The sequence below is a fragment of the Pelodiscus sinensis genome, chromosome 1 (genome assembly GCF_052426305.1).
Source record: "Pelodiscus sinensis isolate ZL-2025 chromosome 1, ASM5242630v1, whole genome shotgun sequence".
NCBI classification, from domain to species: domain Eukaryota; kingdom Metazoa; phylum Chordata; order Testudines; family Trionychidae; genus Pelodiscus; species Pelodiscus sinensis.
In genome coordinates this window covers 357,156,408-357,170,549 of record NC_143052.1, presented here as the reverse complement: position 1 = coordinate 357,170,549, position 14,142 = coordinate 357,156,408, and the positions used below count along the sequence as shown (strand labels likewise).

The window sequence follows — 14,142 nt, the reverse complement described above, 5'->3', positions numbered from 1 at the left end:
AAAAAAAAGGAAAAAAACTATAAGTAATATAAATCAGAAATTATGAATAACTGACAAAAACAATGAAGTCATCTGTGAAAAATATATGTTTTGCAGGAATTATGATAAAAATATATGATCAGAATTCTATTAAGTGCAAACAAAACATCCAAAAAAGTTTTACACCGGTTGAAATAAAGTGAAAGGAAAATTCTTCAAGTTGCAGGAGAGGCTGGTTTGTTCAAGAAATAGATTTTTTACATTATCTGTCAAGAAGAATATTAAAGAGCATCTATAGTCGAACCTTAGAGGTTGGAATAGCAGAATTAGTAAGTCAGCGATGACTCACACATCTCATTTGGAATCAGAAATATGCAATCAGGCAGAGCCAAAACAAACATGAGTATGGACCAGAAAATGGGTCAGACAGAAGGAGGCTTTAAAAGTTTCATTCATTTAATTTATGAAAAAGATGATGAAGGAAAAGTTTGGAAAATGTGAATAATTATTCAGGTGAGATAAGTGAGGTGACAGCTCCCAAGCACTGGTAACACCCATCGCCCTGAGATGCCAACGGAGGGGGTGAGGATCTCTGATGAAGGGCAATTATTTACATAATCCCTAGTTAGCCTGTGGAACTCCTTGCCACAGTCATTGGAGCAAAAAGCTCAGATGAAGGGGATTGACAATCGACTGGCCAATTTAGGTGGTGATGGCACCTTTAGTTACTGACCTCTCAAATCTTCCATTACAAGACTTCATCTTCAGATGCTAATAACTTTGCCAGACCAGAGGTGTACGGACTGGAGTTTCCCACAGATGGTGTCTGCTGGTGGCTGAATTGATGTTATTGAGAACATAAGAACATAAGAACGGCCGTACTGGGTCAGACCAAAGGTCCATCTAGCTCAGGACCCTGTCTGCCAAAAGTGGCTGGTGCCAAGTGTCCCAGAGGGAGTGAATCAAACAGGTAATGATCAAGAGATCTCTGTCCTGCCATCCATCTCCACCCTCTGACAAACAGAGGCTGGGGACACCATTCCTTACCCACACTAGCTAATAGCCATTTATGGACTTTACCTCCATGAATTTACCTAGTTCTGTTTTAAACCCTGTTATAGTCCTAGCCTTCACAGCCTCCTCAGGCAAGGAGTTCCACAGATTGACTATGGCAGTATATATTTTTTGAGATGAGGAGGCCACATCTGTACGCAGTATTCAAGATGTGGGTGTACCAGGGATTTATATAAGGGCAATGAGATGACATTTCAGGAAAAACAGTTCAGCCAGCTTTTCGCAGTCTGCCCATGTGGAAAAATGTGCATAATTATTCAGGTGAGGAACCCTGGCACCTCCCTACTTTTCAACAAAGATAAGTGAGGTCACAGCCCCCAGACACAGGTTAACAGCCAACACCCTGAGAACCCAGAGGAGGGAGTGACAATCTCTGTGCATTCCCACACAGCTGGCCCCTCAGTCTTCATTCAGATACCACTCCAAAGGCAGTGGGAACCCAGTGGGGTGTGAGGAACCTAAGGGCCGTGTACTCAGAACGTGGCCTTGTGCACTACAGAGACAAATTCCTTCCTCCTGAGGGGTCTGCTCTGGCCCTGGGCGGGAGTCCAATAGCCGAGGGGGGATGCAGAGAAAATGGGAGACTTTGGCTAGTGACACTGGACAAACTTATTGTCTGTGGTGAGGGACCCGGGATGTTTAATGTCCGTGCAGGGGAGAAAGGGCCCCAGACTTACCCGCTATCCCGTCACGCCCACCGAGCCCTAGTTCTTCTAAAGCAGGGGAGCTCCTCAGCAAACGAGGAGGCCCTGGGAGTTCTGGAATGGACGTGTCTCCCGCCCATGGAGCCGTGTCCCACGTTGGTCTCACCCCGGCATCCGCAGCAGCGCCCCACACTGAGAGCCGACACAGCGGTGTGCCCTGTATCTAATACAGCTCTGTGCAATCCCTGCGGCATCTGGACATAAACTGGCTGGAGAACAGCCTGTTCTGGGCTATTTATCCCCTGTTAGGAGTAAACAGCAATTAAAGCCCTTCCCAAGGGCGAGGAGAACTCCTGGGCTCTGGGCTGAGTCAGAAGAATTGGCTGTTCTGGGCATTTGTTTATAGTTTTAAGTTTGATTAATTCATCAGGAAATTTGGGATCATTCCGGGAACTCCATTGGGTCTGTTACCCTGGAAATGCCCAAAAGGGCTGAGTAGGGAGGAGACAGGCAGATCTGGGGACAGGTGACTGAGGGGAGATGTGAATACTCTGCAGGCACCTGGAGCTGTTGCTCAGCTTACACAGTGTAAATCTGCAACATGGGGTGGTGCAACCATAACGTGGGGATTCGGCTCCCACCTCTGCCGTAGAATCAGAGAATCCTAGAACCGGAAGGACCTCGAGGGGTTATCAGGGCCAGTCCCCTGCCCTATCCCCTGTCATTTATTCTGTCCTGATGTCTCCGGGGAAGCTGTGTGCACGGTTACCAGCTCCCATGAGAGCCCCGTTGGATGTGCAACCGTGAGCCCCTACCCTATATTGGGCTGTGTGCTGAGGGGGACTGAGCGCAACATCACCAGCTGCCTGTGGCCCATCTTGGACACATTTAAGCCAGTTATTGAATCTGGTCACCTGCTCCATGTCGTCTTGGTGTTGCTCTGCAAGAACCTTAGAATCAAGGATCCTAGATTCCCAGGGCTGGAAGAGCCCTCAGGAGTCAACGAGTCCAGCCTCCTGCCCAGAGCAAGGCCTTACCGCAGGGGCAAACTGCCGTCTGACATGGCCACTCATAGAATCATAGACTCCAGGATTGGAAGAGACTTCAGGAGTCATCAAGTCCAGCCCCCTGCCCAAAGCAGGACCAACCCAACTCCATCATCCCAGCCGGGGCTTGGTCAAGCCGGGACTTAAAAACCTCTAGGGATGGAGAATCCACCCCTTCCCTAGGGAACCCATTCCAGCGCTTCCCCACCCGCCTAGGGAAATAGTTTTTCCTAATATCCAACCGAGACCTCCCTCACAGCAACGTGAGACCATTGCTCCTTGTTCTGCCATCTGCCACCACTGAGAACAGCTTTTCTCCATCCTGTTTGGAACCTCCCTTCCAGAAGTTGCAGGCTGCTCTCAAATCCCCCCTCACTCTTCTCTTCTGCAGACTAAACAAGCCCAAATCCCTCAGCCTCTCCTCATAGGTCATGTGTTCCCGCCCCCTCATCATTCTGGTTGCCCTCCGCTGGACCCTCTCCAATGCATCCACATCCTTTCTGCAGTGGTGCCCAGAACTACACACAATACTCCTCATTAATGCTGGATAAAGGGGGATAATCACTTCCCTAGATCTCCTGACAATGCTCCTCCTAATGTTCCCCAATATGCCATTAGCCTTCTTGGCTACAAGAACACCCTGTTGACTCATTTCCAGCTTCTCATGCACTGTCATCCCTAGGGCTATATCTAAACTGACAGCTTTTTGTGCAAGAACTCTTTTGCGGAAGAGTTCTTGTGCAAAAACTCTTCCACAAGAGTGCGTCTACACTGGCATGTGCTTTTGCACAAGAGCATCCATGCCAGTGTAGACGCTCTCTTCTGCAAGAAAGCTCTGATGGCCATTTTAACCATAGGGGCTTCTTGCACAAGAAATTCATGTTGCCTATCTACACTGGCTTCTTCTGGAAAAGCTCTTGCACAAGAGGGATTTTTCCTTGTGAGGAGAGGAATAACTCTTTTGGAAGAGTGATAGAAATGTAGCCGTCTTGGTCTGGGTTAGCTGAAGCAAAATGCAGGACAATGGAGCACTTTAAAGACTAACAAGATGGTTTATTAGATGATGAGCTTTCGTGGGCCAGACCCACTTCCTCAGATCAAATAGTGGAAGAAAATAGTCACAACCATATATACCAAAGGATACAATTTAAAAAAATGAACAAATATGAAAAGGACAAATCACATTTCAGAACAGGAGGGGCATGCGGGGGGGGGGGGAAGGAAGGTAAGTGTCTGTGAATTGATGATATTAGAGGTGGGGAGAGTGGGATGTTTGTGAGTTAATGGTATTAGAGGTGATAATTGGGGAAACTGTCTTGGTAATGGGTAAGATAGTTTGAGTGTTTGTTCATTCCTTCTCGGAGAGTGTCGAATTTTAACATGAATGACAGTTCAGAGGATTCCCTTTCAAGTGCAGATGTAAAAGGTCTTTGTAGCAGAATGCAGGTGGTTAAGTCATTGAGAGAGTGTCCTTTCTGGTTAAAATGGGAAGAAACTGTTTTTTCTTTGTGATCTTGTCTGATATCTGTTTTGTGGGCATTAATCTTTTGGCGAAGTGTCTGAGATGTTTGTCCAATGTACATAGCAGACGGACACTTTCGGCACATGATAGCATAAATTATATTTCTGGATGCGCAGGAATATGTGTTCTTGATCTTATAACTCTCTTGGTTAGGTCCAATAATGATAGCAGCAGAATGAATATGTGGACAAAGCTGGCAACGGGGTTTGTTGCAAGGGAAGGTACCAGGGTTGGTATTAGTGTGGTATGTCCTGTGGTTGTTGGTAAGAATCATCTTGGGGTTAGGTGGTTGTCTATAGGAAGCCTAGTTCGAACTACCTAGTTCGTGCCCCGTGTAGCCGCGCTGCACGGGGTTCGAACGAGCGGGGTTTTAAAAATGGCGGCGCCCCGCTTATGCAAATGAAGCCCGGGAAATTCAAATCCCGGGCTTCATTTGCAAGTGCGGTATGTCTACATTACCCCGCTAGTTTGAACATGCGGGGTAGTGTAGACATACCCTAGGAGACTATGGGTCTGTCTCCCAGAGCCTCTTGGAGTATGGTATCCTGTTCCAGTATAGGTTGTAGTTTATTGATGATGTGTTGGACAGGTTTAAGTTGGGGGTTGTAGGTGATGACGAGTGGTGTTCTATTGTTGGTTTTCTTGGGTCTGTCTTGAAGTAGATGGTTTCTAGGTATTCGTCTGGCTCTTTCAATTTGCTTTTTTATTTCTCTGGGTGGGTAGTTGAGGTTTATAAATGCTTGGTAGAGATCCTGAAGCTTCTGGTCTCTGTCAGTGGGATTAGAGCAGATGGTTTGCTTTTTCACAAGTACTGCTTGTAGTCTAGATGCTCTTTTTCAAAAGAGGCTTTTTCAAAAATATCTTTCGAAAAAGCGTCTTTCGAAAGAGGCTTGCAGTATAGACATAGCCTGAATGAATGCTCTCTTGCATGCAAGCTGTGATTGCTATAGATGGAATAGACACGAAGGCACGGGTGCTTTTTCCTCTTTCCTCTTTCGCAAAAAGGCTTCTTCCTCATAGAAAGAGGTTATTTTTTCCTAACTGGTATAATTGTTAAAAACACACAAATGCACAGAGCCACTAATCACTCCATGAGACAGCCCAGAGCCCAAGAGATCTCCTCTCCCTTGGGAAGGTCCCTTAATTACTCGTTATCCCTACAGCTGGGTAAATAGCCCAGGGGCACAGACAGGCTGGTCTCCAGCCGGTTTACAATCGGGTCCCACTTCTCCCCAGCATCTGAGCAAACCCCACAGGGCTGCCCAGAGCCGTGTTATAACCAGCGCCCATCCTGCCTCGGCTCTCAGCAGAGGAAGCTCTTGCAGATGCCGGGCTGAGGGGTGGGGCACACGCCTGCCTGAGGAAGACGCGTCCATCTCAGGACTCCCAGGTAAGAAACTCGTGCTGAGGAGCTCCCCTCTCTCCTCTGCAGCCCGGCCCACCCCCGGTGACACCTCCAACCCTGAGGTGGCTGCATGTCAGGGACACCGGGGACCCTTTGGTGTGACAGGTGTTCCTGGATGAGCCGTACAAGGTGCCATTCTGAGCCCCCAACCCATAGTTAGCTCAGGTCACCCTGAGAGAGAACAGCCCTGGAGCATGAGGCAGCCTGAACTCCCGGGGGTGCGACCAGCCCTTGGAGTGAGATGTGAGCACAGAGCGGAGGAGCCGGCTGTGTGAATGCTCAGAGACTGCCCCTCCCCCTCCGGCATGTCAGGGCTCTGGTGTTAGGTAGCAGAGGATGGGTGGCTGTTTCCTGACTTGTAGAAACTAACAGTTTTATCTTTCATGGGTAAAAGCCTCTTCATGAGAAGAAACAGAGTGGAAATTACCGAGGCAGTGAGCTATAGAATCACACGTCTTCCATTTCTCCCCACCCACAAGACTTGTTACCCTGTCAAATAAAATCTTTTAGGCTGGTTTGACAACATTCGCTCTTGATCAATCTGTGCTGACCGCAACTTCTACACTTAGTAATTTCTCAGTGTTTGCAAATGGATTCCTTAGATATTTCCTCCATTATCTTTCCTGGTGCTGAAGTTCAGCTAATTCGTCTGCAAATCCCTGAGTTGTCTTTAATCCCCTTTTTATAGATGGGCACTTCAACAGGACCTGTTCCAGTTTTCTGGAATCTCTAACATCTGCCATAATTTTCAACGATAATACCTAGCGACTTAGATATCTCCTCAGTCAGTTCCTTGAATGTTCTCAGATGCATTTCATCAGGCTCCAGTGACTTGAAGACATCCAAGTTGTCTACATAGTGTTAACTTTGTTAAGAATATAAGAACAGCCAACAGTCCATGTAGCTCAGTGTCCTGTCTGCTCACAGTGGGTTTCTGTCAAGGGCACTCCTCGGCAGCCTCTTGGCCAACAATTGACATATCTCTGTTTACAGCCATTCACGGTCACAGCAGCAGCTCGGGCCTTCTATTCAAGGCTTACTGCTCTGTGTGCCCTGTATGCTCCAGGCAAGCAAAGATGGATGTTACAGGGGCGTTCCTATCTGGCTACAGAACCCAAAATCCTATTCAGGGTCCCTGCGTTCCATAACAAAGTGCCCTAATCTGCGGGTTTGTCCTTCATTCCCTGTTCAGCACCTCAATCACTGTACTTGTTCTAGTGTCCTCATTACACCACTCAGCCATGCTTTGGGTTGCCCACAAGAAAAAAAGAAAGATTTTAAATTGTTGAAGGAGTCAATTGTATTAATCAGTTTCAAAGATCTTGGTGCAGGCTTGTAACAGGGATGGAGTAAACTGCTGGCTTAAGTCCTGTTCCCGGAGCAGCTTGGATGGGTGAACAGTCCTTTGTTAAGAGCTTCAGTGCAGATCCTCCAGAGGTGAGAAGCAGGATAGAGACAAAATGGAGGGATTTCCACAGCTCAGTATACATCCTCGGGAACGTGGAAGGAACCTCACTGTTCTCACGGTGTGAAAGTTTGTCCCAAGATGTAGTTTGCAGTCACATAGCTAAGTCACTTGTCCATACATGGCTCAGTTCTGTGCAGGTGCATACATTGGCCCACACTTGCAGGAAAGGGGTCCACATAGTTGGCTGCCTCCCATTCGCCATTGCGCATTGACAAACACATTGGCTATCATTTCTTCTCATCTCTTCTTGTCTCTCTCTTTTCTCTTTTCTCTTGTCTTCTACTCTCTTCTCTGGGGCTGTGTCCAGACTCAGGGGTTTTTTCGGGAAAAGTAGCCTTTTCCCGAAAAAACTTCCCCTGCGTCCAGACTCAAGCCGCGTTCTTTCGAAATTATTTCGAAAGAACGCGGCTTTTCTTTTGATGGCGGTAAACCTCGTTTCACGAGGAAGAACGCCTTCTTTCGAAAGTTCCTCTTTCGAAAGAAGGCGTTCCTCAATGTAAATAGGGCTTCCTCGAAAGAGAGCATCAAGACTCGCTGGGTGCTCTCTTTCGAAAAAGCGAATTGCTCTTTCGAAAGATCCGCCTGCAGTCTAGACGCGATCTTTCGAAAGAGGCTCTTTTGAAAGATGCTTTCGAAAGAGCCTCTTTCGAAAGAAGCCTGCAGTCTAGACATAGCCTGGGTGTTACTCCAGGAACTAACATTTGAAACAATGTCACACAGCTATTGTTCATATTGTCAAGGACAAAAATATGCACACACACAAATAATACAACCATGACTATCAAATCATAAGCTCCTAAGAGACGTCTCATTTGGTCCAAGATTTGTATTGTATTACAATCCAATATCATTGTATGGGTATCTGAAGATTGTCCTTGCTTTGGACACTATTTCAGTGGAGTTGCTATCAGTGGTGTCCAGGACTTATCCCTGAAGTGTGTTCTAGTTGGGGGGTTTCTCCTGGCCCTTGTCTTGTCAAAGATTTTTTTTTCATTCTCTCTGCGGTGCTCCCCCATGATTTATGTAATGGACGTATGAGCACAAATGTGCATAACTCAAAGATGTTTGGGACAAATTGCTTCATGTAGCCTATCAGTCACCATGCCCTAATTCACAGGGTCTATTTAACTTATTTGCTGTATCTATCATTCTTCTGTATAAAATTAGACATATGGGCTGCGTCTAGACTGGCATGATTTAGCGCAAATACTTTTAATGGAAAAGTTTTTCCGTTAAAAGTATTTGCGCAGAAGAGCGTCTAGACTGGCACGGATGCATTTGCGCAAATGACATATTTTCCGCAAAAGCATCCGTGCCCAGAATAGACGCACTTTTGCGCAAGAGAGCTCCGATGGCCATTTTAGCCATTGGGCTTTCTTGCGCAAGAAATTAAGGTGCCTGTCTACACTGGCCCTCTTGCGCAAGTGGGTTTATCCCTGAGTGGGAGCATCAGAATATATGCGCAAGAAGCACTGATTTCTTAAAGTAGAACGTCAGTGCTCTTGCGCAAATTCAAGCGGACAGTGTAGACAGGCAGCAAGTTTTTGTGCAAAATTTGCGCAAAATCTTGCCAGACAAGACGCACCCACAGAGTGTGGAATGCTTTGTGGTTTTAATGAAACAAAAGACACGACTGTGCAGCACTTTAAAGACTAACAAGATGGTTTATTAGGTGATGAGCTTTCGTGGACCAGACCCACTTCCTCAGATCAAATTGTAGTTTTACATGTGTGAATGAAACCCTCAGTGCTTTGATGACGAACTGTCAAACAATCTCTTTTGACCTTTATGTTTTAGGTCTGGGAAAATCACATGTCCACCCCCAACAGGCCTGGTGACCTCCCGTGCAAGTAGGGAATCTTGGAAAACAAGAGGAAAGCAGGAATCAGGGTCTTTTGGCTGGCTGGTGTGGCACACCCAAGAGAGGGAACCGGAGCTCCCAAGGAAAAGGAGACTGCCCTGCTTTGACCCAGAAAGAAACAGTTTTAGGGTGAGTTTGTACAAACTGAAATAAATTTGCACTGAAGTTTTGGTGTAGAAGTAGCGAAGCATTTTCTATTATTTTGGGTTTGTAGTCTACTTGGCTCTGCCTGTTCTCAGCTATTACCACTTCAGTCCTACCGCTTGCACCTAACACGTTCACTTTTATTTTCTATCAAACACAAGGGCTACGTCTACACTGGCCCCTTTTCCGGAAGGGGCATGTTAATTTCAGAAGCCGTAATAGGGAAATCCGCGGGGGATTTGGACACCATCTCCCCTACTCCATGTCAGATTCCAACGCAACCGACTTCATCAACCCCTCTACCTTCATCCTGTTGGGCATTTCTGGCCTGGAGGAGGTCCATGTCTGGATCGCCATTCCCTTCTGTATCATGTACGTCATCGCCATCGTGGGGAACTTCGCCATCCTGTTCATTGTGAAAACAGAGCCCAGCCTCCATGAGCCCATGTTCTATTTCCTCTGCATGCTGGCTGTCACCGACCTGGTCCTGTCTATGTCCACCCTGCCCAAAATGCTGGCGATCTTCTGGTTCAATTCCAGGGAGATCGATTTCAATGCCTGCCTCACCCAGATGTTCTTCATTCACCTCTTCACAGCGATCGAGTCTGGGATTTTGGCAGCAATGGCTTTTGATCGCTACGTGGCCATCTGCCATCCCCTGAGACATTCCTGACAAACCCTTTGGTGGCCAAGATTGGCCTGGCCGTGGTGCTGCGCAGTGGCATAGAGTCACTGGCCTATCCCTTCCTGACGAGGCGATGGCCATATTGCAGCTCCGTCAGCATCAATGCACCGTACTGTGTGCACATCGCTGTGGTGAAGCTGGCCTGTGCCGACACCAGCATCAGTAGTTACTATGGGCTCTTCGGGCTGTTCTGTGTGATGGGTCTGGATGTGGTGTTTATTGCCATCTCCTACATGCAGATCCTCAGGGCCATCTTCAGACTCCCCACAAAGGAGGCCCGACTCAAGACTTTTTGGACTTGTGGCTCCCACCTCTGTGTGATCATAATCTTTTATATGCCCAGTGTCTTCTCCTCCCTCATGTACCGTTTTGGGCAGAATTTTCCGCAGCACGTCCATGTTCTCCTTGGCAGCATGTACGTCCTGCTGCCCCCTGTGCTGAACCCTATCATCTACGGGGTGAAAACCAAACAAATACGGGGCCAGCTGCTCGGGCTCATTACCCAGAAATAGTCTAACGTTTTCTCCTGGTGCTCTGACTTTCTCACCAAGCTCCTTGCTTCCCTGGTTGATAAGTTGATGCTGGGCCCTCATCCCTAACTCACATCCCTTGCTGGATCTTCCCCACTTCCATTCCTGCTTCACCTGGGCTCCCTCTTTTCCAGGGCTGGGACAGGAACTTCTGACACCTGACCAGGAACCTTCCTGCTTCGATGGCCCCAGCTGAATGGGACAGTCAGGATTAATGACCCTACTCCTCTCCCCTGCCTTCAGAGACCCTGACAAAGTCAGGCCTCCTTTTCACTGAGACTTCCCAGTCAAAAGCCAACTAGCTGACGACCGTCCCTAGCATCCAGACAAATACACCAAACAATGGAGAGTCTGGATTCACCAAACAAAATAAGTGTTCCCTCCAATTTTTTCCCATCTGTGTATAGAAGAATTTTGTTTTGTGCACCAATATAGAGGTAATCTGATGGATTGCCAGTAGAACCAAAAACCCTATCTATCTATCTATCTATCTATCTATAGAATCATAGAGCTGGAAGAGACCTCAGAAAGTCATCAAGTCCAGCCCCCTGCTCTAGGCAGGACCAATCCCAACGAAATCAACCCAGCCAGGGCCTTGTCAAGCCGAGACTTAAACACCTCTAGGGATGGAGACTCCACTACTTCCCTAGGTAACCCATTCCAGTGCTTCACCACCCTCCTATCTATCTATCTATCTATCTGTCTGTCTGTCTGTCTATCTGTGTTAGGTTGTGTCTCCAATACAAAGAAAAGTCAGAAAAAGATATGCAAATTGCTAACTACAATTTGCATATCTTTTTCTGCTTTTCTTCCAAATGAGGCTTTTCCAACATTTGGCCTATCTACACAGGACCAAATGTCAGAAAAAAACCCTCTTTTGGAATATCCCTTCTTCCTCATAAAATGAGGTTTACAGGGATGCCAAAAAAATGCATCTGCTTTTCTGATTTTTTTTCAGAAAAGCAGACGCATTCCTTGGATGTGGCCGAGCTTTTCCAGGATTCCTTCGATATCCCAGCAAAGCTCCGTAGTCCAGACATACCCTTAGTCTGTAACTTTAAAGAACCAATGAGTAGTACTGTAGGGCGTGTGCACTCTCTCACACACATACACATATATGAGGGTATGTCTACATTATAGTGTTAATTCGAGATATCTTAATTCGAAATAGTTAACTCAAATTTAAATAATCTGAATTAATGCATCTACACACAAAATGAATTTCGAATTAGCATTTTCCTAATTTGAAATGCCGTGTCCACACTGAGTGGACCCTGATTAGGATTTAAGGCTGGCCGGAACCAGATCAGGGATAGGGCATCAGATCAGGAGTGTCTTTGTGTGGCTCTTGCCGGAGGCTAGCTGAGGCTTGTGCTTAAAGGGACACACATACACACACACACACCCCAGCCAGCCGGTTCTTGCCAGCCTCGCTGCAGGACAGCAAAGCATTTGTGTCTCAGAGTGCTCTGGTTGCCCTCACTTGAGTCAACACAACACTCTGCAACATGGAGCCAGAGCTGCCCCTGGCACTCCGGTGCGTCTTGTGGATGCGATGCTGTCAGCCTGGCTGCACCTGCTGCAGGCTGCTATCTGGGACGTCCATTGGGGGGCTGTCACTATCCAGGAGGCCCTGCGGGAGAGCTTCCACCCTGAGGAGCACTAAGAGCCTCCCTCATCTGCCCCACCGGGGGCTTGTGCCTCATTCCTCCCTCACATCCTTCCACTTACCCCTCCCTAACCCCCCTTCCTGATGTCGAATAAAATACATGTATTTTCAGAAACACAAACTCTGTTTATTTCACAAAACTGGGTGGGGAGATGAAACCCTGGTGAGACTTGGGAAAGGAGGTGGGAGAGGAGAGAAGAGAAGGTGGGAGAGGAGAGGGAAACACCTGGGAGGAGGGAGCTGGAAGGGGGAGGCAAGAGGAAGAAGGGGGAGGAGAAACTCAGGGTTGGGGGTCTTGCTGGCCCTCTTGTCGTGCAGAATCCCCGGGGGAGGGAGGAGGAGGAATGGGTGGGATGAGGGGGGCGGAGGTAGTGGAAGAAGTGGGAGGGGGAGCAGGATTGGGAGAAGGAGCAATAGCTGGGGGAGCAGGCACAGGGGCTAGAGCGGGAGCAGGCACCAGTCTCTGAACCGGGGTCTGCAGGTGATCTCTTATGGCACATCCCTGGTCCAGCAGCTCCTGCAAGCCCTCCTGCTGCAGCTGCAGGTCTTCTTCCACCCAGTACTCCTGGCAGCGGACCTGCCTAGCATATAATGCCAGGTGCTGCTGGTGGTACTCCTCCAGGTGGTGGGTCATCCTGCTGGCCCAGGTGTGGGAATCTGTCCTGGGCGGTGTGGTGTGCCCTGTGCTTGTGTCTGGTGTGGCTGTGGAAAAACCAGAGATGTGCTCAGTTATCTCTGGGGACACAGTGGGGGAAACCCAGCCCCCTCTGCAAGGCAAGGATGGCAGGTCTCTGCACCATCATGTCCTGTTATCCCCAGGAGCGTGAGCTGGCCCGGCTGGCTACTTCAAAGTAGGAATAAGAGATCCTCCGGAAAAGGGCTTTTTTCCGGAGGATCTGAGCCAGTGTAGACGCTCTTTTCCGGCTTTTCTAAAAGCCGGAAAAAAGCGGCGGACATTTTTATTTAAATGCCGCGGGGGATATTTAAATAGCCCCCGCGGATTTCCCTATTACGATCTCAAAAATTACCATGCCCCTTCCGGAAAAGGGGCCAGTGTAGACGAGCCCTCCTCATTCGAACTAGGAGGGTAGTGTAGACATACCCTATTAGATTAGTAAGACATGATTTCCCTTTACAGAAACCATGCTGACTTTTGTCCAACAAATTATGTTCTTCTACATGCCTCACAATTTTATTCTTTACTATTGTTTCAACTAATTTGCCCGGTACTGCAGTTAGACTTACCAGTCTATAATTGCCAGGATCGCCTCTAGAGCCCTTTTTAAATATTGGTGTCATGTTGGCTACCTTCCAGTCATTAGGTACGGAAGCCGATTTAAAGGATAGGTTACAAACCGCAGATAATAGTTCAGCAATTTCCCATTTGAGTTCTTTTAGAACCCTTGGATGAATGCCATCCTGTCCCGGAGATTTGGTAACATTAAGTTTTTCTATTTGTTCAAAAACCTCCCGTCACCTCCCCATCCCCCCATGGATTCTCCTCCTAGACTTCCCCCAGGGACCCAGAACATAGGATGGTGAGACCTCTCGGGCAGCCAAAGCCTCCCGAACAACCCGAGGCAGGCACCAATTCCAGCCCTGTTCCTGAGACCCACTCCTTGACCCTTCCCCATTCCAGGTTCCTTACCTGGTCCCTCCCCTGTTTAATACTCCCCTCTCCCCCCACCACAATAAATACTCCTGTGTTTTCACAAAAGAAAATTTTATTATTTGCTCTGCAGGGGAGAGGGGAAGGGAGGAAGAAAGGGACAGGTAAGAGAGGAAAGGCACACAAGGGAATTTCAGGGGTCCCTTGTGGAGAGGCCAAGGGGAAAGTCTCACATCTGGCCTTAGATGAAATTGTCCCTCAAGGCCTCCTGGATGAGCACAGCCCCTTGATGTGCTCTCCTGACAGCGCTGGTGTCGAGCTGCTTGAATGCCTTGGACAGCCATTAACTCTCTGCCTCCCAACCTGGCAGAAAAGTCTCCCTCCTGCTCTCACACCGGTTGTGGAGCACACAACAGGCTGACACCACAAAGGGGATGTTGCACTCACTCAGGTCCAGACGGGCAGGGAGACTCCTGGACCTCCCCTTTGAACAACCAAACACACAC

At 48.0% G+C, this 14,142-nt stretch overlaps 1 pseudogene; it reads left to right on the top strand.

Moving 5' to 3' along the window:
* Positions 1 to 9,405: 9,405 nt before the first annotated feature.
* LOC102454694 (olfactory receptor 52E2-like) lies at positions 9,406 to 10,340 on the top strand (annotated as a pseudogene).
* The last annotated feature ends 3,802 nt before the right edge of the window (positions 10,341 to 14,142 follow it).